This window comes from Macaca fascicularis, chromosome 15 (genome assembly GCF_037993035.2).
Source record: "Macaca fascicularis isolate 582-1 chromosome 15, T2T-MFA8v1.1".
In the NCBI taxonomy this organism is placed as follows: Eukaryota; Metazoa; Chordata; class Mammalia; order Primates; family Cercopithecidae; genus Macaca; species Macaca fascicularis.
In genome coordinates this window covers 83896705-83923793 of record NC_088389.1, presented here as the reverse complement: position 1 = coordinate 83923793, position 27089 = coordinate 83896705, and the positions used below count along the sequence as shown (strand labels likewise).

Sequence of the window (27089 nt, the reverse complement as noted above, 5' to 3'; positions counted from 1 at the left end):
TATCATCCTCTCCGCCCGTGGAAATTAGGAATATTATCACAGGGAGGTGTACACCCTCTGCGATATTGGGAGAAATGTCACTCTTTCCCAACTGGGATATTACAAACAAAACCATGGGGGGCGGGGTGTACACCTTCTGCTATTTGGGGAGTAATATTATCCTTTTCCACCCTGGATATTTAGAACAATATCACGGAGAGGGGGTACACCCGCTGTGATATTGGGAGTAATATCATCCTGTCCTCTCTCTGAATGTTAGGTACAATATCACAGGGTTGTTTACCCCTTCTGCAATACTGAAAGTAATATTATCTTATTCCCCCATGGATATTAGAAACAATATCACTGTGAGGGTGTACACCCCATGCAATTTTGTAAGGAATATCATCCTCTACCCTCATGGTTATTAGAAACAATATCACATGGGGGTGCACACGTTCTCTAATATTGGGAGTAACTTCATCCTGTACTCTCCTGGATATTACAAACAGTATCAGACGGGGTTGTGCACACCCTGCGATATTGAAAAGTAATAACCTCTCCCTCTTTTAACATTAGGAAAATATCACAAGGGGGGTGTACCCTTTCTGTGAAAGTAATATCACTTTCTCAGCCCCTGGATATAAGAAACAATATTAGAAACAATGTGGGGGTATACACCCTCTGCGATATTGGAAGTAATATCGTTCTCTCCCCCCACCCCGATATTAAAAACAATATCACAAGAGGTAGTGGATACCCTCTGCGTTATTTGGAGTAATATCATCCTGTCCCCCCCGCCCCACCTATTAGGAACAATATTATAGGAAGTGTGTACACCCCCTGCGATGTTGGGAGTAATATCATCCTTTTTGCCCCTGTATATTAGAAACAGTATCATGGAAAGGTGTAAATCCCCTGAAATATTGGGGGGAATATCATCCTCTCCTCAGAAGGATGTACACCCTCTGAGATATTGCGAGTAGTATCATCCTCTCATCCCATGGATGGTACAAACAATATCACAGGGGGGTGTACACACAGGGTGCTCACGATATTGGGATTGATAACATCCTCTCCCCTCCCTGGATATTGCAAACAATATCACAAGGGGATGTACACCTTCTGCCATGTTCAGAGTAGTATCATCCTCTTTCCCCTGGATATTATGAACAATATCACAGAAGGGTGTACACCCCCTGCAATATTGGGAGAAATATCATCCTTTCCCCTTCTGATTATTACAAACTATAACACAGGGGGTGTACACCTCCTGCAATATTTGCAGTAATATTATCCTCTTCCCCCCAGATATTATGAACAGTATCACAGGAGGGGGTACACTCCCTGGGATATTGAGAGTAATATTATCCTCTTTCTCCCCGGATGTTACGAACAATATCACAGGGAGTTGAACACCTGCAGCAATATTGGGAATAATATTACCCACTAAACCACTGGGTATTGCGAACAATATCACAAGGGGATGTACACCTCCTGCAGTATTGGGAGTAATATCCTTTCCTCAACTGGATATTATGAACAATTTCACAGGGAGGTGCATCTCCTCTGCGATATTGGGAGTAATTTCATCCTCTCCCACCCTGAATATTACGAACATCACAGAAGGTTGTACACCCCTTCGGTATTAAGAGTAATATCTTCGGCTGGGCACGATGGCTCACGCCTATAATCCCAGCACTTTGGGAGGCTGAGGCGGGCGGATCGCGAAGTCAGGAGATTCAGACCATCCTGGCTAACATGGTGAAACCCCGTCTCTACTAAAAAATACAAAAAATTAGCCGGGCGTGGTGGCGGGTGCCTATAGTCCCAGCTACTTGGGAGCTGAGGCAGGAGGATGGAGTGAACCCGGGAACCGGAGCTTGCAGTGAGCAGAGATCGCACCACCACACTCCAGCCTGGACGACAGAACGAGATTCCGTCTAAAAAAATAAATAAATAAATAAAAAAGAAAAGAAAAGAAATTTCTTCTTCTTCCTCCATGGATATTACAAACAATATCACAGGAAAATGAATACCCAAATCGACATTGGAAATAATATTACCCTCTCCTCCCCTGAATATTACAAGTAATATCACAGGGGGGTATACACCCCCTGCGATATTGGGAGTAATTTCATCCTCTCCCACCTTGGATGTTTCAAACAATATCACAGCAACGTGACCACTCCCTGTGATACTGGCATTCATATCATCCTCTTACCCCCTGCATATTACGAACAATATCACAGGTGGGTATATACCCCTTGCGATATTTGGAGTAATATCATTCTCTTCCCCCCTTGGAAATTATAAACCATATTACACAGGTGGCATACAACCCTTGCAATATGGAGAGTAACATAATCCTCTCCCTCCTAGATGTCAGGAACAATATCACAGGAAGGCGTGTACACCCCCTACGATATTGGGATTCATATTATCCTTTCCCAATTTGGATATTAAGAACAATATCACAAGGGGGTATATAATTCCTGCAAAACTTAAAGTTATATCATTCTCTCCCACCCTGGATATCAGGAAAAATATCACAAAAAGGTGTACACCCCCTCTGATATTGGTAGAAATATCATCATCTTCACCCCTGGATATTGAGAAAAATATCACACAAAAAAAACTCTTCACCCCCTGCAATACTGGGAGTAATATTATCCTCTCTTCACTATATATTAGGAAAAAATCACACGAGTGGTGTACACTCCCTTCCATATTGGGAATAATATCATCTCCTACCCCCCTGGATATTAGGAACAATATCATCGAAGGGGTGTACACCTCCTGCGACACTGGGAGTCATATCATCCTCTCCGCCACTGGATATTATGAACAATATCAAAGGGGGGTTGTATAACCTCTGCCATATTTAGGTAATATCATCCTCTTCCCTTCTAAATAGTAGCAACAACATCACAGCGGAAATGTACAACTTCTGCAATATTGGGAGAGATATTACCCTCTTTCCAACTGGATATTAGGAACACTATCTCAGCTGGGGTAAACACCTTCTGCGATATGGGGAGTAACATCATCTGTCTTCACTCTGGATACCAGGAACAATATCACAGAGGGAGGTGTAGACCGGTTACGATTATGGGAGTAATAACCTCCTCTCCCTTCCTGGATGTTAGGTACAATATCACAAAGAGGGTGTACCCCCTGTGTGATATTGGGAGTAATATCATCCTCTTTCCCCCTGGATATTAGGAACCATATCACTCTGTGGGTGTACATCCCCTGCGATATTGAAAGTAATATTATCCTCTCCCGCTTTTTATATTAAGAACAATATCATGGGGTGGGGGTTGTACACAACCTGCGATATTGAGAGTAATGTCATCCTCTTCCCCCCGGATATTAAGAAAAATATCACGGGGGGTATACTCACCCTGCAGTATTGGGAGTAATTTCATCTTCTCCCCTTCCCAATATTAGAAATAATATCACAAATAAAAGTGTATACTGCCTAGGATATTAAGAGTAATATCATTCTCTCCCCCTCCCTGATATTACAAACAATATCACAAAAAGGTGTACACTTCCTGCGATACTGGGAGTAATATCATCCTGTTACCCTCTGGATATTACAAAAAATATCACGGTGGGGTGTACATTTTCTGCGATACTGTTTGTATATCATTCTCTCCCCTCCTGGATATTACAAACAACATTACAGAAGGTGTACACCTCCTGCGATATTGGGAGTAATATCATTCTCTCCCCTCCTGGATATTACAAACAATACCACAGAAAGGTGTACACCCCTTGCGACATTGGAAGTAATATCCTTCCCCCCATATATTACAAACAGTATCACAAATGGTTGTACACCATCTGCCATATCAAAAGTAATACTATCCTCTTCCCTCCTGGATATTATGAACAATATCACAGCGGGGTGTACACTTTCTTCTATATGGGGAGTTATATCCACCCCTCCTCACTGTGTATTACAAACAACATCACAGGAAGGTGTACATTTCCTGCGACATGGGGAGTAATATCAGCCTCTCCCTCCCTGGATATTACAAACAATATCACAATGCTGTGTGCGCCCCCCATGATATGGAGAGTAATGTTAGCCTTTCCACCCCCGCGCGCCCCCTCCCCCCCGCTCCCGCCAGCCGTGGATATTATAAACAACGTCACTAGGGGAGTAAACGCCCTGCGATACAGGAAGTAATATTTTCCTCTCTCCCCACCGGGATATTACAAACAATATCACAGAGGTATGTACAACTGCTGGGATATGGGAAGTGATAACCTCTTTCCCCTGGATATGATGAACAGCATCACAAGGGGGTGTACACGCCCTGCAATATGGGGAATAATATTATCCACCCCTTCTGGATATTATGAACAATACCACAGAAGTGTGTACACCCCCGGTGGTATGGGAAGTAATATCATCCTCTCCCTTACCCTGGATATTATGAATAATATCACAGGGAGGTCTACACCCTCTGCAATATCGGGAGTAATATTATCTTCTCCCTTCCTGGATACTACAATAATATCAAAGAGAAGTGTATAGCCCCTCCAACAGGGGGAGCAATAACATCCTTACTCCTCCTGAATATTAACAACAATATCACAGAGGGGTCTACACCTTCTGTGATATGGGCAGAAATGACATCTCCCCCTCCTGTGGATAGTACAAACAATATCGCTGGAAAGTGTATACCCCCTGTGATACTGACGGTAATATTATCCACTCCCCCCTGAATATTAGGAACAATATCACATGGGAGGTGGACAACCCCTGCAATACTGGGAGTAATATCATCCTCTCCTGTTGGGAATCACTCAGGATGGTGGCGGAAATATTGAAGGGAAATATTAGAGAAAGTTATAGGGAGTAAGTCACAAACCTTTTGGAAGGTTGAAAGGTTATATAACTTGCACTAATTGATCAGGCTGAAGGCAGCCGGTTCTCACCTTAGAGCATTAGGTCATAGGGCAAATACTAGGGACAACAGAGACTACCCCAGGTAAGTCTGTTTACCCTACCTCCATTAACTAACCTTTGAGCCAGATGTGCCTCTTGAGGGGAGGTCGACCAGTGAAACTGCCCCCTGATCGTATTTACCTTAGACCTTACTATCTGAGCTCTGAACATTCATAAAACTACTCTCTTAACCAAATTAATTATCCACAAGTGTGTTTACTCAAAGCTTCTGTTGTTAATTATACACTAAATAAATAACTGGAGTACCAGCTGCTCAGGGTATCAGTGAATGAAGACCAAATTAATGAAATAAAGCAAGAAGAGAAGTTTAGAGAAAAAAGAGTAACAAGATATGAACAAAGCCTCCAAGAAATATGAGACTATGTGAAAAGACCAAATCTACGTCTGATTGGTGTATCTGAAAGTGACGGGGAGAATGGAACCAAGTTGGAAAACACTCTGCAGAATATTATCCAGGAGAACTTCCCCAACCTAGCAAGACAGGCAAACATTCAAATTCAGGAAATACAGAGAATACCACAAAGATACTCCTCGAAAAGAGCAACCCCAAGACACAAAATTGTCAGATTCACCAAGGTTGAAATGAAGGAAAAAATGTTAAGGGCAGCCAGAGAGAAAGGTCAGGTTACCCACAAAGGTATGCCCAGCAGATTAACAGCGGATCTCTCGGCAGAAACTCTACAACCAAGAAGAGAGTGGGGGCCAATACTCAACATTCTTAAAGAAAAGAATTTTCAACCCAGAATTTCATATCTAGCCAAACTAAGCTTCATAAGTGAAGGAGAAATAAAATCCTTTACAGACAAGCAAATGCTGAGACATTTGGTCACACTAGACCTGCCTTACAAGAGCTCCTGAAGGAAGCACTAAACATGGAAAGGAACATCCGGTACCAGCCACTGCAAAAACAGGCCAAATTGTAAAGACCATCAATGCTAGGAAGAAACTACATCAACCAATGGGCAAAATAACTAGCTAACATCATGACAGGATCAAACTCACACATAATAATATTAACCTTAAATGTAAATGGGCTACATGCTCCAATTAAAAGACACAGATTGCCAAATTGGATAAAGAGTCAAGACCCATCAGTGTACTGTATTCAGGAACCCATCTCACATGCAAAGACACACATAGGCTCAAAATAAAGGAATGGAGGAAGATCTACCAAGCAAACGGAAAGCAAAAAAAGGCAGGGGTTGCAATCCTAGTCTCTGATAAAACAGACTTCAAACCAACAAAGATCAAAAGACACAAAGAAGGCCATTACATAATGGTAAAGGGATGAATTCAACAAGAAGAATTAACTATCCTAAATATATATGCACCCAATACAGGAGCACTCAGATTCATAAAGCAAGTCCTTAAAGACCTACAAAGAGATTTAGACTCACACAACAATAATAATGGGAGAGTTTAACATCCCACTGTCAATACTAGACAGATCAATGAGACAAAAGGTTAACAAGAATATCCAGGAACTGAATTCAGCTCTCCATCAAGCAGACCTAATAGACATCTACTGAACTCTCCACCTCAAGTCAACAGAATATACATTCTTCTTAGCATCACATCCCACTTATTCTAAAACTGACCACACAGTTGGAAGTAAAGAACTCTTCAGCAAATGTAAAAGAACAGAAATCACAACAAACTGGCTCTCACACCACAGTGCAATCAAACTAGAACTCAGGATTAAGAAACTCACTCAAAACTACACAACTACACGGAAACCGAACAACCTGCTCCTGAATAACCACTGGGTAAATAACGAAATGAAGGCAAAATAAAGATGTTCTTTGAAACCAATGAGAACAAAGACACAATGTACCAGAATCTCTGGGACACATTTAAAGCAGTGTGTAGAGGGAAATTTATAGCACTAAATCCCCACGAGAGAAGGCAGGAAAGATCTAAAATCGACACCCTAACATCACAATTAAAATGACTAGAGAAGCAAGAGCAAACACATTCAAAAGCTAGCAGAAGGCAAGAAATAACTAAGATCACAGCAGAACTGAAGGAGACAGAGACACAAAAAACCCTTCAATGGAGCCAGGAGTTGTTTTTTTTGAAAAGATCAACAAAATCGATAGACCACTAGGAAGACTAATAAAGAAGAAAACAGAGAAGAATCAAATAGATGCAATAAAAAATGACAAAGGGGATATCAACATCGATCCCACAGAAATACAAACTATCATCAGAGAATACTATAAACTTCTATGTTAATGAACTAGAAAATCTAGAAGAAATAAATTCCTGGACACATACACCCTCCCAGGACTAAACCAGGAAGAAGTGGAATCTCTGAATAGACCAATAACAGGCTCTGAAATTGAGGCAATAATTAATAGCCTACCAACCAAAAAAAGTCCAGGACCAGACGGATTCACAGCCAAATTCTACCAGAGGTACAAAGAGAAGCTCATACCATTCCTTCTGAAACTATTCCAATCAATAGAAAAAGAGGGAATTCTCCCTAACTCATTTTATGAGACTAGCATCATCCTGATACCAAAACCTGGCAGAGACAAAACAAAAAAAGAGAATTTTACACCAATATCCTTGATGAATACCGATGCAAAAATCCTCAGTAAAGTACTGGCAAACCAAATCCAGCAGCACATCAAAAAGCTTATCCACCACGATCAAGTCGGCTGCATTCCTGGGATGCAAGCCTGGTTCAGCATACGCAAATCAATAAATGTAATCCATCACATAAACAGAACTAATGACAAAAACCACATGATTATCTCAATAGATGCAGAAAAGGCCTTTTTTCAACAGCCCTTCATGCTAAAAACTCTCAATAAACTAGGTATTGATGGAACATATCTCATAATAATAATAATAAGAGCTATTTATGACAAATCCACAGCCAATATCATACTGAATGGGCAAAAACTGGAAGCATTCCCTTTGAAAACTGGCATAAGACAGGGATGCCCTCTCTCACCACTCCTATTCAACACAGTGTTGGAAGTTCTGGTCAGGGCAATCAGGCAAGAGAAAGCAACAAAGGGTATTCAATTAGGATAAGAGGAAGTCAGATTGTCCCTGTTTGCAGATGACATGATTGTATATTTAGAAAACCCCATCGTCTCAGCCCAAAATCTCCTTAAGCTGATAAGCAAATTTAGTAAAGTCTCAGGATACAAAATCAATGTGCAAAAATCATAAGCACTCCTATACACCAGTAACAGACAAACAGAGAGCCAAATCATGAGTGAACTCCCATTCAGAATTGCTTCAAAGAGAATAAAATACTTAGGAATCCAACTTACAAGGGATGTGAAGGACCTCTTCAAGGAGCACTACAAACCACTGCTCAACGAAACAAAAGAAGACACAAACAAATGGAAGAACATTCCATGCTCATGGATAGGAAGAATCAATATTGTGAAAATGGCCATACTGCCCAAGGTAATTTATAGATTCAATGCCATCCCCATTAAGCTACCACTGACTTTCTTCACAGAATTGGGAAAAACTACTTTAAAGTTCATATGGAACCACAAAAGAGCCTGCATTACCAAGACAATCCTAAGCAAAAAGAACAAAGCTGGAGGCATCAAACTACCTGACTTCAAACTATACTACAAGGCTACAGTAACCAAAACAGCATGGTACTGGTACCAAAACAGAGATACAGAGCAATGGAACAGAACAGAGCTCTCAGAAATAATACCACACATCTACAACCATCTGATCTTTGATAAACCTGACAAAAACAAGAAATGGGGAAAGGATTCCCTATTTAATAAATGGTGCTGGGAAAACTGGGAGCCATATGTAGGAAGCTGAAACTATATCCCTTCCTTACATCTTATACAAAAATTAATTCAAGATGGATTAAAGACTTAAATGTTAGACCTACAACCATAAAAACCCTAGAAGAAAACCTAGGCAATACCATTCAGGACATAGGCATGGGCAAGGACTCCATGACTAAAACACCAAAAGCTATGGCAACAAAAGTTAAAATAGACAAATGGCATCTAATTGGGATCTAATTAAACTAAAGAGCTACTGCACAGGCAAAAGAAACTATCATCAGAGTGAACAGGCAACCTACAGAATGCGAGAAAATTGTTGCAATCTACTCATCTGACAAAGGGCTAATATCCAGAATCTACAAAGAACTTAAACAAATTTACAAGAAAAAACAACCCCATCAAAAAGTGGGCAAAGGATACGAACAGACATTTCTCAAAAGGAGACTTTTATGCAGCCAACAGACACACTAAAAAACGTTCATCATCACTGGTAATCAGAGTAATGCAAATCGAAACCACAATGAGATACCATCTTACACCAGTTAGAAAGGCAATCATTAAAAAGGCAGGAAACAACAGATGCTCAAGAGGATGTGGAGAAACACGAATGCTTTTACACTGTTGGTGGGAGTGTAAACTAGTTCAACTATTGTGGAAGGCAGTGTGGCGATTACTCAAGGATCTAAAACTAGAAATACCATTTGACCCAGTAATCCCATTTCTGGGTATATACCCAAAGAATTATAAATCATGCTACTATAAAGACACATGCACACATATGTTGACTGTGGCACTATTCACAATAGCAACGACTTGGAACCAACCCAAATGTCCATCAATGATAGACTGGATTAAGAAAATGTGGCATATGTACACCATGGAATACCATGCAGCCACAAAAAAGGATGAGTTCATGTCCTTTGCACGGACTTGGATGCACCTGGAAACCATCTTTCTGAGCAAACTATCATAAGGACAGAAAACCAAACACTGCATGTTCTCACTCATAGGTGGGAACTGAACAATGCGATCACTTGGACACAGGGCAGGGAACATCATACCCTGGGGCTTGTCATGGGGTGGGGGGATTGGGGAGGGATAGCATTAGGAGAAATACCTAATGTAAATGACAAGTTAATGGGTGCAGCAAACCAACATAGCACATGTCTATGTAACAAACCTGCATGTTGTGCACATGTACCCTAGAACTTAAAGTATAATAATAAAAAAAGAGGAATATCATCTTCTCCTCCCCTGAATATTAAAAACAATATCACAGAGGAATGGACACCCTCTGCAATATTGGGAATAATATCATCCTCTTCCCCTCTGGATATTACAAACAATATCACATGGAGTGTACACCCCCTGCGATATTGGGAGTAATATCATCCTCTTCCCCCCTGGATATTGAAAACAATATCATAGGGGAATGTACACCCCCTGCAATATAGGGAGTAATATTATCCTCTACCCCCTTGGATATTATGAGCAATGTCACAGGAGGGGTGTACATCACCTGCAATATTGGGGGTAACATCATCCTCTACTCACCTGGATATTATGAATAATATCACAGAAGGGTGTACACCCCCTGCGATATTGGGAGTAATATCATTCTCTCTCCCCCTGGATATTAGCAACAATATCACAGGTGGGTGTATAACCCTTGCAATATTGGAAGTAATATCATCGTCCCCCCTCCCAGATATTACGAACGATATCACAAGGGGGGTCAACACTCCCTGAGATACTGGGAGTAATATCATACTCTCCACCCCTGGATATTATTAACAGTATCACAGGGTGGTGTACACACACTGCGATAGTGTCAGTAATATCATCCTCTGCCATCCTGGATATTACGAACAATATCACAGAAAATGTACGCAAAGGGTGTTTATGATATTGGGAGTAATATTATCTCCCTCCTGGATATTACGAACAATATCGCAGTGGAGTGTACATCCCCTTTGATATGGGGAGTAATATCACCCTCTCCCCCTCTGAATATTACGAACAATATTGCAGGGGTGTGTACACCCACATCATCCCCGGGATATTACGAACAATATCGCAGGGGTGTGTATATTCCTTGCGATATAAAGAGTAACATCATCCTCTCGGCCCTGGTTATTACTGACAATATTGCAACACCCCCTGCGATAAGGGGAGTCACATCATCCTTTCCCTCCCTTGATATTACGATCAATATCACAGGTTATTTACGGGGAGTAACATCATCCTCTCTTCCCCTGCATATTACAAACAGTATCTCGAGGGGGTGTACACCCTTTGTGACATGGGGATTAATATCATCTTCTCCTTCCCTGAATATTACAAACAAAATTGCATGGGGGTGTACACCAATAATGCATGGCGGTGTACATTCTCTTACCTAAGGGAGATATTACTCCTAATATCACAGTAGGTTATTTGTAATAGCTAAAGGAGGTATTACTTCTAATATCACAGTAGATGTCCACCCTATGATTTCATTTGTAATATCTAAGGGAGATATTACTCCTAATATTACAGTAGTTACACACCCTGTGATAATATATGTAATATTTAAGGAAGATATCACTCCTAATATCACAGTGGGTGTACACCCTGTGATGTTATTCGTAATATCTAAGGGAGACATTACTTCTAATTTCACAGTGGGGATACACCCTATGATATTATTTATAATATCTCAGGGAGCTATTACTCCTAATGTCACAGTGTGTGTACACCCTGTGATATTATTCATAATACCTAAGAAAGATATTACTTCTCATATCACAGTGGGTGTACACCCTGTGATATTATTCGTAATATCTAAGGAAGATCTTAATGGTAATATCATAGTGGCTGTATGTCCTGTGACATTATTCATAATATCTAAGGGATATATTACTCTTAATATCACAGTGGTGTACACTCTGTGTGTACACCCACAGACACATGGCATACAGTGGCACCCGGGAGAGTTTGCAGCTGTGGGGAGTCCCATTATAGGACACTGAACTTTCTTCTTTCTATGAGAAGGAGTCTCACTTTTTGTCACCCAGGCTGTAATGCAGTGGCTCTATATCAGCTCACTGCAACCTCTACCTCCTATGTTCAAGCGATTCTCCTGCCTCAGCCTCCTGAGTAGCTGGGATTACAGGCGCCTGCCACCATCCCCAGCTAATTTTTTAGATTTTTAGTAGAGATGGGGTTTCATTTTGTTGGCAAGGCTGGTCTCAAACTCCTTACCTCAAGTGATTCACCCGCCTCGACCTTCCAAAGTGCAGGGATTACAGGCGTGAGCCACCACACCCAGCCTGACACTTAACTTTTTCAAAAGCACTATTGCATATATGCCATCTCTGGCTGACCAGCACCGTTTTAAGAACAGAATTTGCCCAGAGACCCGGCCACTGGCCAAGAAGGAGGGGACAGAAGCACTGCCATGCTCGCCGGGATGAGGAATCCTAAGAACGCACTCTTCTGTTAGTGTTTCTTCCTTCCAAGTCAGATGGAGAAGAAGGATTTGCTTTGCGACCACTTACTGACCACTCATTGTCTGCAATCATGAATCTTGGAAATAAATTATTTTCAATGCTCTTTTTAAAATTTTTTAAATTAAATATTAAAACATTGAAAATTAGCTGGTCATACTGGTGTGTATCTGTAGGCCCAATTACATAGGAGGCTGAGGTGGGAGGATCACTTAAGCCCAGGAGATCGAGGCTGCAGTATGTTGTGATTGGGCCACCGTATTGCAGCCTAGGCAACAAAGTAAGACCCTGTCTCAAGAGTAAAAACAATTTTAAAAATAAAATAACACCTGATTCCTTTCTCCTTATACATTATTTTAAGGCCTAACCCATGACCTTCTAAGGCATCCTGGGTCAATATCCAGTTCAAAACGATCTCTTATGAATTTCAACATTGCTACTGTCCCAACAGCCTTCATAGTTGACTATTCCAACTCAACTCTAAACTCTAGGTTCATGGTGCATAGGGGCTAAGTTTTCTTTCACCTTAGTTTCAACATCTCCTAAAAATTACTCAATAAATGCTTACGTTAAAAATGAGTCTGAGCACATAATTAAATTTTGAAAGAAAATCCCCAAACATAAGCCATCTCAAAGTCTATCCTGTGGATTATCTTAACCTTTGTCCCCCAATTAAAGAATCCAACTTCATTTTCTTTTTTTTCTTTTGTTCTTGGGGGTGAGGGGTGGAGGATGGAGTCTCACTGTGTTACCCAGGCTGGAATGCTGTGGTGCAGTCTCAGCTCACTGTAATCTCAACCTCAGGTTCAAGAAATTGTCCCGACTCAGCCTTTCTGAGTAGGTGGGACCACAGGGGCGCACCACCAGGCCCGGCTAATTTTTTCATTTTTAGTAGAGACAGGATTTCACCATATTGGCCAGGCTGGTCTTGAACTCCTGACCTCAAGTGATCTGCATGCCTCAGCCTCCCAAAGTGCTGGGATCACAGGCATGAGCCACCGTGCCTGGCCCCAACTTCATTTTCTTTAAATGGTCATACACCTGATAACGGTGGGACAGCAGATTGAAATCAAAATGTTATGAATCACTTAACTTCCATGTCTCTTAACAGGTGCCTGACCTGTCCGTTGTATCCACTCTCAGAGTTTATGCCTTGGGTAGAAAAATGTGCCTTTCCTAACGATGAAGGAGAGTGTGAGTAGGACAAAAGTCCAGTCTTCTCCTTGTACTTGGCTCATGGGACATACTTGGCTGGGTTCATTCATTTATTCATTCACACAACATTTACTTAGCTTCTCCAAATGCCAAGCAACTTAACAGGTGCATTACAGATCCTCACAATAGAGCCAAGACGGCACTGCTGCAGATTTGCTCCACACAGTGAGACAGGAAACATTAGCTGCAGGCTTTACTGACATGGGATAGAGTTTCAGGTTAAAAAAGAAGAAGAAAAAAAAAAAGTCATGGCCGGGCACAGTGGCTCACACCTGTAATCCTAGCATCTTGGGAGGCCAAGGAGAGAGGCTAGCTTGATATCAGTTCAAGACCAGCCTGGGCAACATAGTGAGACACTGTCTTAAAAAAAAAAAAATTAATTAGCTGGGTGTGGTTGTGTGGGCCTGTAGTCTCAGTTACTTGGGAGGCTAAGGTGAGAGGATCACCTGAGCCCACTAGGTCAAGGCTGTAGTGAGCTAAGATTGTGCCACTGCACTCCAGCCTGAGCAACAGAGTGAGACCCTGTCTCAAAAAAAAAAGAAAAAAAAAGAGAGAGAGAAAGAAAGGGAAGGAAGAACGGGAGGGCAGGAAGGAGGGAGGGAGGGAAGGGAACAAAAAAGTCACTAGTCTTCCACCAGAACGCTTCTAAGTGTAAGGCTAATCTTGTCCATTTGATCTGAGAGCATGGTCAGAAGGACAAATAAACTCTAAATTTTGTCTAAGACACAAAGATTAGCCGGCTAGGTCAGCTCCTCCCCCTTGCTCTTCCAAGGTCCCTGCCCTGAGGACTGACAAATGGACTCTGGGGACCTCTCCATGGGCTGGATCCAATCTCCGATGCTGCTGCAGCGCCAAGATCTCGACGCCTTCACAACACGATGCAAGAGACCGGCAGTCACTTCAGGAAAGGAAGAGAGGAGAGGGTAGGTACAAGGGCAATGGTAGGCGGAGCTTTCCCAAGAAAGGTTCCCAACCACAGATAAGGCGTTAGAAGCTGCGTTCCTTCTCCAGGAGGGGATGGACGAAAGCAAAGACCCCTGATCGTGACCGCAGGAACGCAGCCAGGCCCTTAGAAACCAGCGGTATGGTCCCTCCGCTGGGATTTGGACGTGGATCCAGGAGCCCCCGCAAGCTGGGCCCCGCCGCCATCCGCGTTTCCAACAGCTACAGCGCGGATCCCTTTTCAGTTCTCCACACGGAGGCACCCACTCGCCCACCCATCCTAGTGGGTGCGTGGGAACCACGGGGTCCGCTGCGCGCCCTTCGGAGTCCCTTCTGGGCGGCTCAGAGGCCTCATCTCTCTCATCGCGGGTCCTCCAGGAGCCGTCCCGGTCCAGAACAGGATAGGATGGGGGCTCCCCAAGGGAGGACTGCAGGAAGATGGAACGGGATTTCTTCACCTGCCTTTCATCGCCTAAGTGGGCCTATACTCTAACTGGCTGTCCCTTCCATGCCGTCGCCACAGTCCCCATGTGCACCCCGTTTGCCCTCTTCTCTTCCTGCCCTGTGTCGCCTCCCGTCACTCCACCTCCCTTCGTGACCGCTAGCCAGGTTGACCCTGCGGGGCCGGCACTCTTAACCCTCCGGCCAGCCTGTCCTCCTCTCCCTGTGTGCACCCCAATGCCTCTCAGCTCGGACGTGCAAGAAAAGCCTTAGAGAAGGGACCATGATCCAACCGCCTAGCCCGCCAGGAGTATGGGTTGGCCAAAGGCATATGATATATTGAAGCAGGAAAGAAAAAAGATTAAGGAGACAAATTGTTCGTGATAAGGGATTTCCTGATAAACTCAGAAACAGCCACTACCAGTTATGGAGCACTTAAACTGACACTATCTCATTAATCCTCACAATGGTCCTACAGGTGGTGGTTTTATTTGGTTTTTACCATCTTACATGCCAGAGTTGCAGTTGGTATGCAGCAAAGGCAGCATTTGAACCCTGGCCTGCTCATACCAGAGCAGGAACATCCAACTGCACCCACAAAGGACAATGGAGGAAGACTGTGTCGTTTGTAATATAAGCAAATGGGGAAAAGACAAAACAAATGCTTATATTATGCCCAAGTTGTAAATTTATAAACATGAATGAAATACACATACAAGAGGCTAACCATTTTCTTTCTTTTTCCTTTTCCTTTTTTTTTTTTTTTTTTTTTCTTTTGAGACAAAGACTCTCTCTGTCACCCAGGCTGGGGTACAGTGGTGCAATCTCGGCTCACTGCAACCTCCGCTTCCCATGTTCTAGGCAATTCTCATGCCTCAGCCTCCGGAGTAGCTGGGATTACAGGTGCGCACCACCACGCCCAGCTAATTTTGTATTTTTAGTACAGACGGGGTTTCACTACGCTGGCCAGGCTGGTCTTGAACTCCTGACCTCAGGTGATCCACCCACCTCGGCCTCCCAAAGTGCTGGGATTATAGGTGTGAGCCACCAGGCCCAGCTATGGCTAACCATTTTCTCAAAGCAAAGAGAGTAAATGGGACGTGTCCACAAAACAATTTTTTAAATTTATGTAGTTTCCTGTTGATTTGTAAAGGGTGCCATTTGTTTGAAATCATTCTTACACTCTTGGATTAAAACACTGGTTCCTTCACACACTTGTATTTTGAAGGGAGTATAAAATGTGATTGCCTCACACCTGTAATCCCAGCACTTTGGGAGGCCAAGGCAGATGGATCACCTGAGGTCAGGAGTTTGAAACCAGCCTGGCCAACATAGTGAAACTACATCTCTACAAAAAAATACAAAAATTAGCTGGGTGTGATGGCAGGGTCCTATAGTCCCAGCTACTCAGGAGGCTGAGGCAGGAGAATCACTTGACCTGGCAGGCAGAGGTTGCACTGAGCCAAGATCCCATCACTGCACTCCACCCTGGGTGACAGAGGAAGACTCTGTCTCAAAAAAAAAAAAAAAAAAAGTGATTCCATATGATACAAGTGTTAGAAAACAGACAGATGTCAGTTTGCTGACTCCAGCAGGGAGTTACCTGTCGGGAGGTAGTTCCCACCACAGCCCAGGATGCCAATGTTTTCTCTAGTTACATGCTAAGATCTCCAAATCCAGGGCATCCCTCCTCAAGCAATGCTAGTCCTACACTGCTAAATGTTTACTGAATGAATGGATGAATGAAGGCAAAATTTTTAGATGTGGGAGTCCCATAGTGCTTGGTTCTCTAGATGAATATCTGGGGGCCTCTTTTGAACTTGGTTCTTAAACCTTCTCAGTTGCCCACATACTACGTCCTAGGGTAAGGCATTTCTCCAGAGCTCACTTATTACCTTGAAAGTGCCATGCTCCCACATGTAGGCCTTGACATGCTAGCTCTTTTGCCTAAAATGCTCCCTCCTCCTCTCCCCACGTTCCCCACCTGTCATCTACCTCTATCCACCCTTTTGCTCAAGCCAAAAACCTAGGAATTTTCCCATTACCCCTTTGCTCCACTGCTCTAACCAGAGGTGATACCAGAGGTGATAGTGACTTGTACCAAGAATACATAGCCCCCAGCAAGTTCTGGTTATCAGAAAAAAATTAAGAGTAAATTTGGTCACTGTGTAATGGAAATGCAAATCTAGTGATGGCAGCACGGTTATCTTGACAGGAGATTGGAAGTTGGGAGCTTTGACCTGTGATTTGCCGTTGTCAAAACTGTCCAACCCTGTTTCAGAGCAGGGTTTTGACTATCTCCCTAAAAAAAAAACAATCTCAGGATATTCCCTCCTAGTATCCCAGAGAGCTCTGGGAGCATTTGAGATCAGTTGCAAACTAATGACAGAGTCATCAGTGATGTACTAGGGGATGAAAAGCTATCAAGCTTCACTGGGTTTTGAGATCTGTGTAATACCAACATCAATTTGGAGTATGTTTTTTTTTTCTTGTGTGTGTGTGTGTGTGTGTGTGTGTGTGTGTGTGTGTGTGTGTTTTAAACAGGGTCTCACTCTGTCACCCAGGCTGGAGTGCAGTGGCACAATGTCGGCTCACTAAAACCTCTGCCTCCCAGGCTCAAGTGATTCTTGAGCCTCAGCCTCCTAGGTAGCTGGAATTATAGGTACGCACCACCACGCCCAGCTAATTTTTATATTTTTAATAGAGACAGGGTTTCGCCATGTTGACCAAGCTGGTCTCAAACTCCTGACTTCAAGCAATCTGCCCACCTCAGCCTCCCAAAGTGTTGGGATTACAGGCATGAGTCACTGTACCCAGCCTGGGATATGTTTATTAAAATATTCCTCTGTAAAATGGAACTAGTTGCTTTGCAGAATTCTGAGAATAATGTTTAGATATGTACAAACATACATGTGTGTGTAACCTCAATTTATGTTCATGACAGTGGGGATTTTTTTTTAATGTCTACTTTCTTTCTAATAAACTGTTGGAAGACTTCTTGGCTGTCCTGTTAAGTCTCTGGCTTACTGTAACTTTTATGTATTTACCATTTACTGGAATGGAGTTTTTAGTTTTATTTGAGGAAGAATTTGGGATTATTCCTCTGTTTGGAAAAAGAGGCTTGCCGTTTTGAAGGGAGTATAAAACCTTTTTAAAGTGTATCTGTAATAGGATATTGTAGATGCACTTTGTAGCAGTTGGAAAAGAAAGTGTGATTTGATGAAATAAAACTAAATGTGTTGTCCTCCTCTAAAAAAAAAAAAAGAAAAAAAAAAGCAGCAGCTATACTGCAGCTATAGCCATGACAATGTGCTTTCCTTCTAAGAGCCCAGGGAATAAGCAGCCCTATGACAAACATATATTTTCTCTGAAAGAAAATAATGCCTAAAGATGGAAGGAACAGAGTTTACCTCTTTATTTTGCAGACAGCATCTAAAGCTATTGATAAAGCCATTTTCATCCATTTCATGGTGTAATTTACTAAAGAAAAAGATCTGAAATTTAGAAGCTATGTCAGTAGTGGGAAAACAGATGTACCTAAAAAAAGCAAAACCACCTATTTCCATTACTCTGATTTCCCAAATGTAAAATAAGAAGAGTCTGTCATTTATCCAGAAATAATCTATCTAGCAGGCCTCTATTTATCTAAGACAAAGCTCAAAACCAGAAAGAACAGAAAAAAAAAAAAATACTGCTCTAAACTTGCCTTATTTAATTGATGATTGCTCCTTGTTAAAAACCAGATTTCTTCTATCTTGTCTGTCAAGGAGCTATTTTGGTCTGTTTGTGTTTGTTTGTATAACAGAATACCTGAGACTGGGTACTTTATAAAGAAAAGAGATTAATATAGTTCATAGTTCTGCAGGTTGGGAAGTTCAAGCACAGAGCCCTGGCATCTGGTGCTACATCATAACATGCTGAAGAATGTCAAAGGAAGAGCAAAAATGTGTGAAGAGGCCAAACCCAAAGGCTACCTCTTGACTTTATAACAACCCACTTTGTTGGGAAAATTCCCATGAGAACTGATCCAGTCTTTAGAGAGTGAGAATTCACTCACTACTGCAAGAACGGCACCAAGCCATGCATGAGGGATCTGTCCCCATAACCCAAACCACTACAAGGCTGCACCTCCCGACACTATCACACTGGGGTTCAAATTTCAACATGAGTTTTGGTGAAGACAAATTCAAACCATAGCAGAAGCGTTTAAGGATCTGCTCATACATTTACAGCAGAGCTGCAATGACCCACTTCTCACCTAATTTTCCATACATCTCTCAATCTTGACTCACTTTCTAATGATGTTTTCTTATCTCTATTACCTCAAAGATTCCACGGACCACCCTGATAATGTCCTGGTTCATTCCTGCCCATGGAATCCCCTTCCCATACACTGTCTTTATGTGTAATTGCTACTCTCTCTCTTACCCTCATGTAGCAGGTAGAAAACTGCATGAACTGAATAATTTTGAAATCTTACCTCCTTCCCAGAAAAAGAGCTCCTGATAAATCTGTTTGGAGCAGACTACCATCGATTCTAGGTAGGGTGGGAAATAAAGTCCCTGGCTAGACAATCGCCTCCTACCTACCACAAATTCATGCTAAGGAAGGCTGAGCACAAAACAGCCATCTCACTGTTCAACCTCAAAAGAAATACTAAACAAAACAATTAGCAAAGACTGTGTTTCATGACAATGCCATTTTGAAAAGAGCACTCTCAAGTACTGCTTCTAACTGATAAAAAACATTTTCATTCTGATTTCTGAGCAGACAAATGGCAAGGATGGAACTAGAACCTGGGTTTGCCAATCCTTCGTCCAATCCATTTTTAAAAACCTGATATTTAGGTTATAACTCTGAAGGGGCTGCAGACAAGTAGAATGGAGATAAATCAGACAAGCCCCTACTTTTCTATCCTACCATGTGTAGGTTATTCCCAAGTAGCAGTGCCCTCAATTCGTGCCAATGGGAAAATATATATGCTCTTTTTGTTTCTATTGACTTATTTATTTTAAAACGTTTTTATTTTACTCTCCTTGTTCCCCAGCCTTATTGAGATACAATTGACCAATAAAAATTGTGTATATTTAATATGCACAACTTAATGTTTTAATATACTTGTATTTTTGTGAAATAATCACCATAATCAACCTAATTAACACAGCACCATCTCACAGAGTACTTTTGTGTGTGTATGTGGTTAGAACATGTAAGATCTGCCCTCCTAGCAAATTTTAAGTATACAATACAATATTCTTAACTGTAGTCACAATGTGGTACATTATTTTGTTTCAATTTCAAACTGCCTTGTTTACAAAGCAATTTGGGAATATGGATTATGACACTAAGTTTATTCATGTCTGTGGAGCGAGCAGTTCCTCTAAGAATTTGAACTAAGGTAATATTCCAAAATATTTTTTAAAACTTTATGTATAAAGATGTTGACCACAGAGTTATTCAGAGCAATAAAAAATTATGACTCATAGTAAAAACTTATGACTAAGAGAACAGTTGCTTTATCAAACATTTGTCCAATGGCATATTTATGTAGCCATTAAAATATCGATGAAACATTTTAACAATGTTTATTTGTTATAAAGCTTACTTTTTAAGGCCAGTTACAAAAGTTTGTGTGTAGTGTTGTTTCATTTAACAAATTATAATAAGATACATTTAGAAAAATACTGAATATACCAAATATTGTCTGAGGTTGCATCTAGGTGGCATAATGTGATAATTAATTTTCTTTTTATTTTTAGACACTATTCAAATTTTCTAAAATTATTACTATTTTTTATAGAGACAGGGTCTTTCTATGTTGCCCAGGCTGGTCTTGGCTTAAGTGATCCTCCCACCTCAGCCTCCCAAAGTGCCGGCATCACAGGAATGAGCCACTGCACCCAGCCCTAAAAGTAATGTATAACTTTATATTCAGAAATTAAACCCATAACTGGGACGGTGAGGAGAATGACCTTGTATAAGCCAATAACTCAACAGTAATATCCTGTTGGATCCTTCTAGTAACTGCTCCCTACATTCCTAGCTCTTGTTTCCTTGGCTGTTTTCCATGATCTTGATCTCAGTTGATGCTTTTGATGTTCCCTTGTAACATCACCTAGCAAATTCCTCATATTAACTGAGCTTGCTCTCTACCATATCACCCTTTGTTGTGTCATTTCTCATTTCCTGGTAGTAATACTACTAGTTCAGAAATCTTGTCTGATCAACTCTGTGATAGTCACAGAGTAAAATGATTAGATCAGTTCTTTTAAAGAGACTACTCTGGAGCAATGTGTCTAGAAGACTGGAGTGTGATAAAGACTTACATAATTCTTACACCTCTTCTATGTGACTAGCAGGAATACTGACTGTACTTTTATAGGACTCCTCAGTACACTATAAGCTCCTAGAACATAGCAACTATGTCATCTTGGTCTTTCCAGGGCCTAACATAGTTCTGACACATAATTGGGGCTTAATAAATGTTTTGAATGAACAAATGACTGAATGGATGAAAGGATGGGTGAGTAATTATTTAATGATGGTGACTACTATTCATTAAAGAGGCTGGTAAGTCAATTAATATTTATTGAGCACCCATTATGTTCCAGTTTGTACTCAGAGCTAGATTCTAAGAAATTGTGGTAGGAAAGAAATGAACCGGTGAATCAGCTGGACTTTTCGTCCACTGTAAATATGAAGACTGGGGAACCTCTGGGGCCTTTCAAAGATGTGTTTGGATCATCCAGCTAGTGCTAACTAAAGGTTACATGGTCCCAGGGTAACTGATCTGCATTAAGCATAATTGGGCAGACCAGTTTCATCACCATTTAGATGTATAAATTGCCAGAGTCAAAGTGGCCAAAGGTAAGGCCAACAGTGTGGTGTCAAAAATTAATGCTACAGCTCATTTGCAGCCTATCAGTAACAATGATCTGGGATCAGCTCTGCCTGAAGCTTCTGCTGACTTTTGAGACAGCAATTTAGACAAAAAAATTATTCTTCCCAAACCTGTTTCTGCTGTAATACAATCACCCATATCTCCCTAATTAGGTAGCCACTATCAATAGCCCCTAAAAGAAGTCCTAATTTACAGCATATTTGGGAATCAAAATTATAATGTTGTGGTGGCTCTGGGCCTTCTCAAAGCTGATTTATCCTGCAGGGTGGCCAACAGCCCAAGTCACAGGGACTCATCTCATTCCTGACTGCCAGAGTGAATGACTTTCATCATTTAGAACCTTAGAAATTCAATTGGCTAAGCCTGTGATTCCTTACACATGTGCCACTCTATGTGGTTATCCTGCCCGGAATACACTTTAATGCTAAGTGTCTGGCTATACTCCTAGTCCTAGGATCCTAAGTGGCATCCTGTCTTGTCTTTAATTTTTAGCAGCTCTAATAACAAACGCAGAAAGAAACGCTTAAGAAGCTAGGTATGACATCTATGGCCTTGAAAGCACACAAAGACTGAAAAAAAAAAAAAAAAAAAAAAAAACTCCTTTTAAAAATATTCTCTTTTTTTTTTTTTTTTTTTTTTTTTTTTTTTGAAACAGAGTCTTGCTCTGTTGCCCAGGCTGAAGTGCAGTGGCGTGACCTTGGCTCACTGCAGCCTCTGCTTCTCAGGTTCAAGTGATTCTCTACCTCAGCCACCCAAGTAGCTGGGATTACAGGTGTAACCCACCATGCCCGACTAATTGTTGTATTTTTTAGAGATGGAATTTCACCATGTTGGCCAGACTGGTCTTGAACTCCTGACCTCAGGTAATCCACCTTCCTTGGCCTCCCAAAGTGCTGAAATTACAGGTATGAGCTACTGCACCCAGTCTAAAAATATTCTCTTTGATCCAGAGCTTAAATTTAGATAAATGCTAGAATTAGACACTCCTGAAGAATACATAGGAATTCTTGCTTCCATTTTCTGTCTTTTATCAATCCATGTTTCACCAAGGACTACTGCCTGCATAGCAAACCCAGTAACTTTTAGATCTAAAACATATACATTTCATAGTTACTATTGTTGTGTGTTTTCTAAACCCGTATTTGATTAGGATCCTTTTCTTTTGAGCATTTTATTTACAGAACCTCGAACCATGCCATCCTTACATTTCACTTATTTTACTTGTCACTCTAAAGTTCTGGTAGCCCACATCTGAATTCTCATTTATCAGTATTCTACAGAATCACATTCTATGTATCTTGTTTGACATGGATTTCTATAAAAACACATATTTTAAAGTATCATATTACAATTATTAAGAGAAAAGCAAAGATGCTGGCAATCACCAATCAATTCTGCTTCCATGCAGATAATTTTTCCACATAAGCTCACTAGCATCATCCTCAATGAAGACATAGATTTAAGAGTATATTGATGGCAATTGTGTCACCATAGATTTCACAAAAAAGGAAAAATAACACAAACAAATGTAATTTTCTCCCCAAGCAAAGCCAGCAATCTCATACAAAGCTATGGACATATTATGGCTTAATTTCAGGGAGACTGGCAATTTAAAAAAAATTTTTTTTTCTAATAAAACTGATATCCCTCTAGTTTTTTCTTTCTTTCTTTTGAGACAGGGTCTCACTCTGTCACCCAGGCTGGAATGCAGTGGCACAATCTTGGCTCACTGCAACCTTTGCCTCCTGGGCTCAAGCAATCCTCCCATCTAGGCCTCCTGAGTAGCTAGGACCACAGGCATGTGCTACCAAGCCCAGATAATTTTTGTATTTTTAGTAGAGACAGGGTGTTGCCATGTTGCCCAAGCTGGTCTCCAACTCCTAAGCTCAGGCAATCCACCTGCCTCAGCCTCCCAAAGTGCTGGGACTATAGGCATGAACCACTGCACCCAGCTACCTTCTAATTTTGTCTTTGTTTCACTGAGAAACTTAAAAAACAAAAAATGTCTTTCAAAGATACAAATCTCAGAAGAGGATATTATTTATGTCCAACTCACTAGAGGAAAATAAAACATAGGAAGGCTAAAAATTCTGCAATTTCAAACCACTGTCAATGAATTTGATTTGAAACTTTCCCAGCAACCATAAAGACATGAGAAAAGCTCCAATTAGCCCTAGTGGATAAGAAGATAAGTTATCTTCCCAAAGTAGTGACAAAGAGGTCCCCAATCAACTTAAAGAGGGCAGCAGAAAATAATTAAACATTACATATCCTTATTTCTTCTTTTACTGGCCATTTTGAAAATGAGGGACCCACAGTTTTGTCTACTCTCTTGATTAAAGGGAAGTTCAGAGGATACAGTAAAACCTATGTAGCCTGGCAGGACGTGATGGCTCACACCTGCAATCTCAGCACTTTGGGAGGCTGAGTGGGAGGATGGCTTGAGCCCAGGAGTTTGAGACCAGCCTGGGCAACACAGTGAGACCATGTCTCTATTTTTAAAAAATGCGTCATTTAGATACAAATTTCCTAAGTTAATTAAACTGGATTAAAAATGCAAGTGGCTCTGTGAACTACAGACCTTATTCAATCTGACTGATTGCTAGAGCGACAGTATTGCATAGTGTTGAAAGCACTCTGAAATGATAGACTATTCAGGTTTGAATCTCACCTCCAATGCTTGCTGTGTGACAATTCACTTAAACTCTTTGAATGTTAGCTGCCTTATCTGTAAAATGAAGTAGAAATAGAAATTACCTCACAGGACTCTTATGATGCTTAAATGAGTTAGTCTTAGCAAAGCACTTAATACTACTATTGTGGTTTATTCAAAAATGCTCAACATCCCCAGGTATCAGAGAAATGCAAATTAAAACCACAATGAGATAGTATCTGACACCTGTTACAACAGCAATAGACATTATCAAAGATAACAAGGGTTGGTGAGAATGTAAGAAAAAGGGAACCCTTGTACACTGTTGGTGGGAGTGTAAATTAACACAGAAGTTATGAAAAACAGTATGGAGGTTCCTCAAAAAACTGAAAATAGAACTACTATATGATCCAGCAATTGCACTCCTGAGTATGTATACAAAGGAATTGCAATCAACATGTTAAAGAGATATCTGGGCATCCATGTTCATTGCAGCATTATTCATAATAGCCAACCTAAGTGTCCATCAACAGATAAATGGATAATGTGGTACACATACAATGGAATACTATTCAGCCTTAAAAAAGGAAATTCTGTCATTTTTGACAACGTAGATGAAACTAGAGAACTTTATGCTAGCTGAAATAAGCCAGTCACAGAGAGACAAATATTGCATAATCTCACTTACATGTGGAATCTAAAAAGTTGAACTTACAGAAGTAGAGAGTAGAATGCTGGTTACCAGAGGCTGGAGGTTGGAAGTGGGTACTGCAGAGATATTGATCAAAGGGTACAAAGTTTTAGTTACACAGAAGGAATAAGTTTTTGAGATCTATTGCACCACATAGTGTCCATAGTTAATAATAATGTATTACATATTTCAACACTGTTAGAAGAGTAGATTTGAAACGTTCTCACTCCAAAAAATAATAGGTATTTGATGTAATTAATACGTAAATTAGTTTGATATGATCATTCCACAGTGTATACATAGATCAAAACATTACATCGTATTCTGTAAGTATACACAATTATCTGTAAATTAAAAATAAATATTAAAAAAGAATACTACTATTGCATAGTAAGTACTGGATATAAAACATTTATTAACATTAACTTTGTTTCAAAATGACAGACACTGATAACCTGAAGAAGTATACCAAATTTGGTCAACTCTACCCATTCCTTCAAAGTCACTGTGGAGCAAACATACGAACAGGATAAAAGACATTAAATGTCAAATATTTGAATAAAAAATTTCATTCACATTCTACAAAAGATGGTTATGAAAGTATTATTCAGTGCAAAGTTTTAGTTCTGAACTTGGAATTGTGTATAATAAAAGGAGTTTTACAGATTACCATTGCAAACCTGGTGCTATTCAACCGAAAAATAGCAATAATAAACACTCCAGTTAACATACCTTGAAAGCATCCACTTGCCTCCACTCCTTAAGAAGCCTCACTAAAACAAAGAATGTTAAAAAGGGGGACAGAGGGACCATATACTCATAAGAACAAAGAAAACAGGAGAAGAGACAACAGAAAAATGCCACAAAAGTTTAGAAATCAGTTGACCGGGGTTGAGTTGCATGCCCCCGCCCCCACCCCCAGAGGATACATTGACTGTGGCCTTATTTGGAAATAGGGTCTGTGCAGATGTGATCAAAATAAGATAAAGTGACAGCCAGGTATAGTGGCTCACGCCTGTAATCCCAGCACTACGGGAGGCCAAAGCGGGTGGATCGCTTGAGGTCAGGAGTTCAAGACCAGCCTGACCAACATGGTGAAACCCTCTCTCTACTAAAAATACAAAAATTAGCTGAGCGTGTTGGTGCCCACCTGCAGCCCAGCTACTGGGGAGGCTGAGGCAGGAGAATCACTTGAACCTGGGAGGCAGAGGTTGCAGTGAGCTGAGATGGCACCACTGCACTCTAGCCTGAGCGACAGAGCAGGACTCCATCTCAAAACAAAACAAAACAAAACAAAACAAAACAAAAATCTAAAAGTGATACTGGATTAGCCTGGGCCCTAATCTAATGACTGCTGTCCTTACAAAAAGAGAGAAAGTTAGACACAGGCAGATGCACAGGGAAAACACGTAATGGCAGAGGCAGAGATTGGAGTGATTCATCTGCAAGCCAAAGAATGCCAAGAATTGCCAGCAGTCACCAGAAGCTAAGGCAAAGGCATGGCACAGATTGTCCCTCAGAGTCCCCAGAAGGAACCAACCTCCTGACACCTTGATTTCTGATTTGTAGCCTCCATAACTGTGAGGGAATAAATTTCCATAGTTTTAAGCCACCCAGTTTGTGGTAGTTGTATGGCAGCTTTAGGGAGCTAATATACTGGTGAACATATGGACTTACCAGAGAAAACTGAAACCCAGGTGTTTTCAGAAGTGATGCCTGGAAGCAAGCTCACTGACACGCAGAACCTCGCAAAGGCTCAGGAACTGGAAGTACCATACCTCTTCGGTGGGATGAGCTGAAAAGAGACCATTAAAAGTCCCAGAAGCAGTTAAGACTCCTAGATTTCCTCCCCTGGCAAAGCCAGGGAAATGTTCTCTATCCCTCATTCCCAACCTGAAACCTGCAAGATTATTTCTTTTGGGAGATATGGAACCAGGATATGGATTCAGGGACACCAGACACAGCTGAAGGTAAAAATGCTATTACGAAACAGTGGTGTAAGTGAAGGTA

The 27089-nt window shown here is 41.1% G+C and overlaps 1 long non-coding RNA gene across 2 annotated transcripts in view; it reads right to left on the bottom strand.

The window, feature by feature from the left end:
* LOC141408656 (uncharacterized) overlaps nt 1-27089 on the bottom strand; it is a 69499-nt gene that overhangs the window by 39806 nt on the left and 2604 nt on the right. The window contains exons 2-4 of one of the 2 annotated variants that reach the window (XR_012424694.1): nt 26757-26874; nt 25104-25156; nt 24407-24463 (exon numbers count right to left, since the gene is read on the bottom strand). This is a non-coding gene — a long non-coding RNA (uncharacterized lncRNA). Of the gene's footprint in view, nt 1-23388; nt 24464-25103; nt 25157-26756; nt 26875-27089 lie in introns of those variants that run through there. The other variant, XR_012424695.1, reaches the window with a different exon arrangement.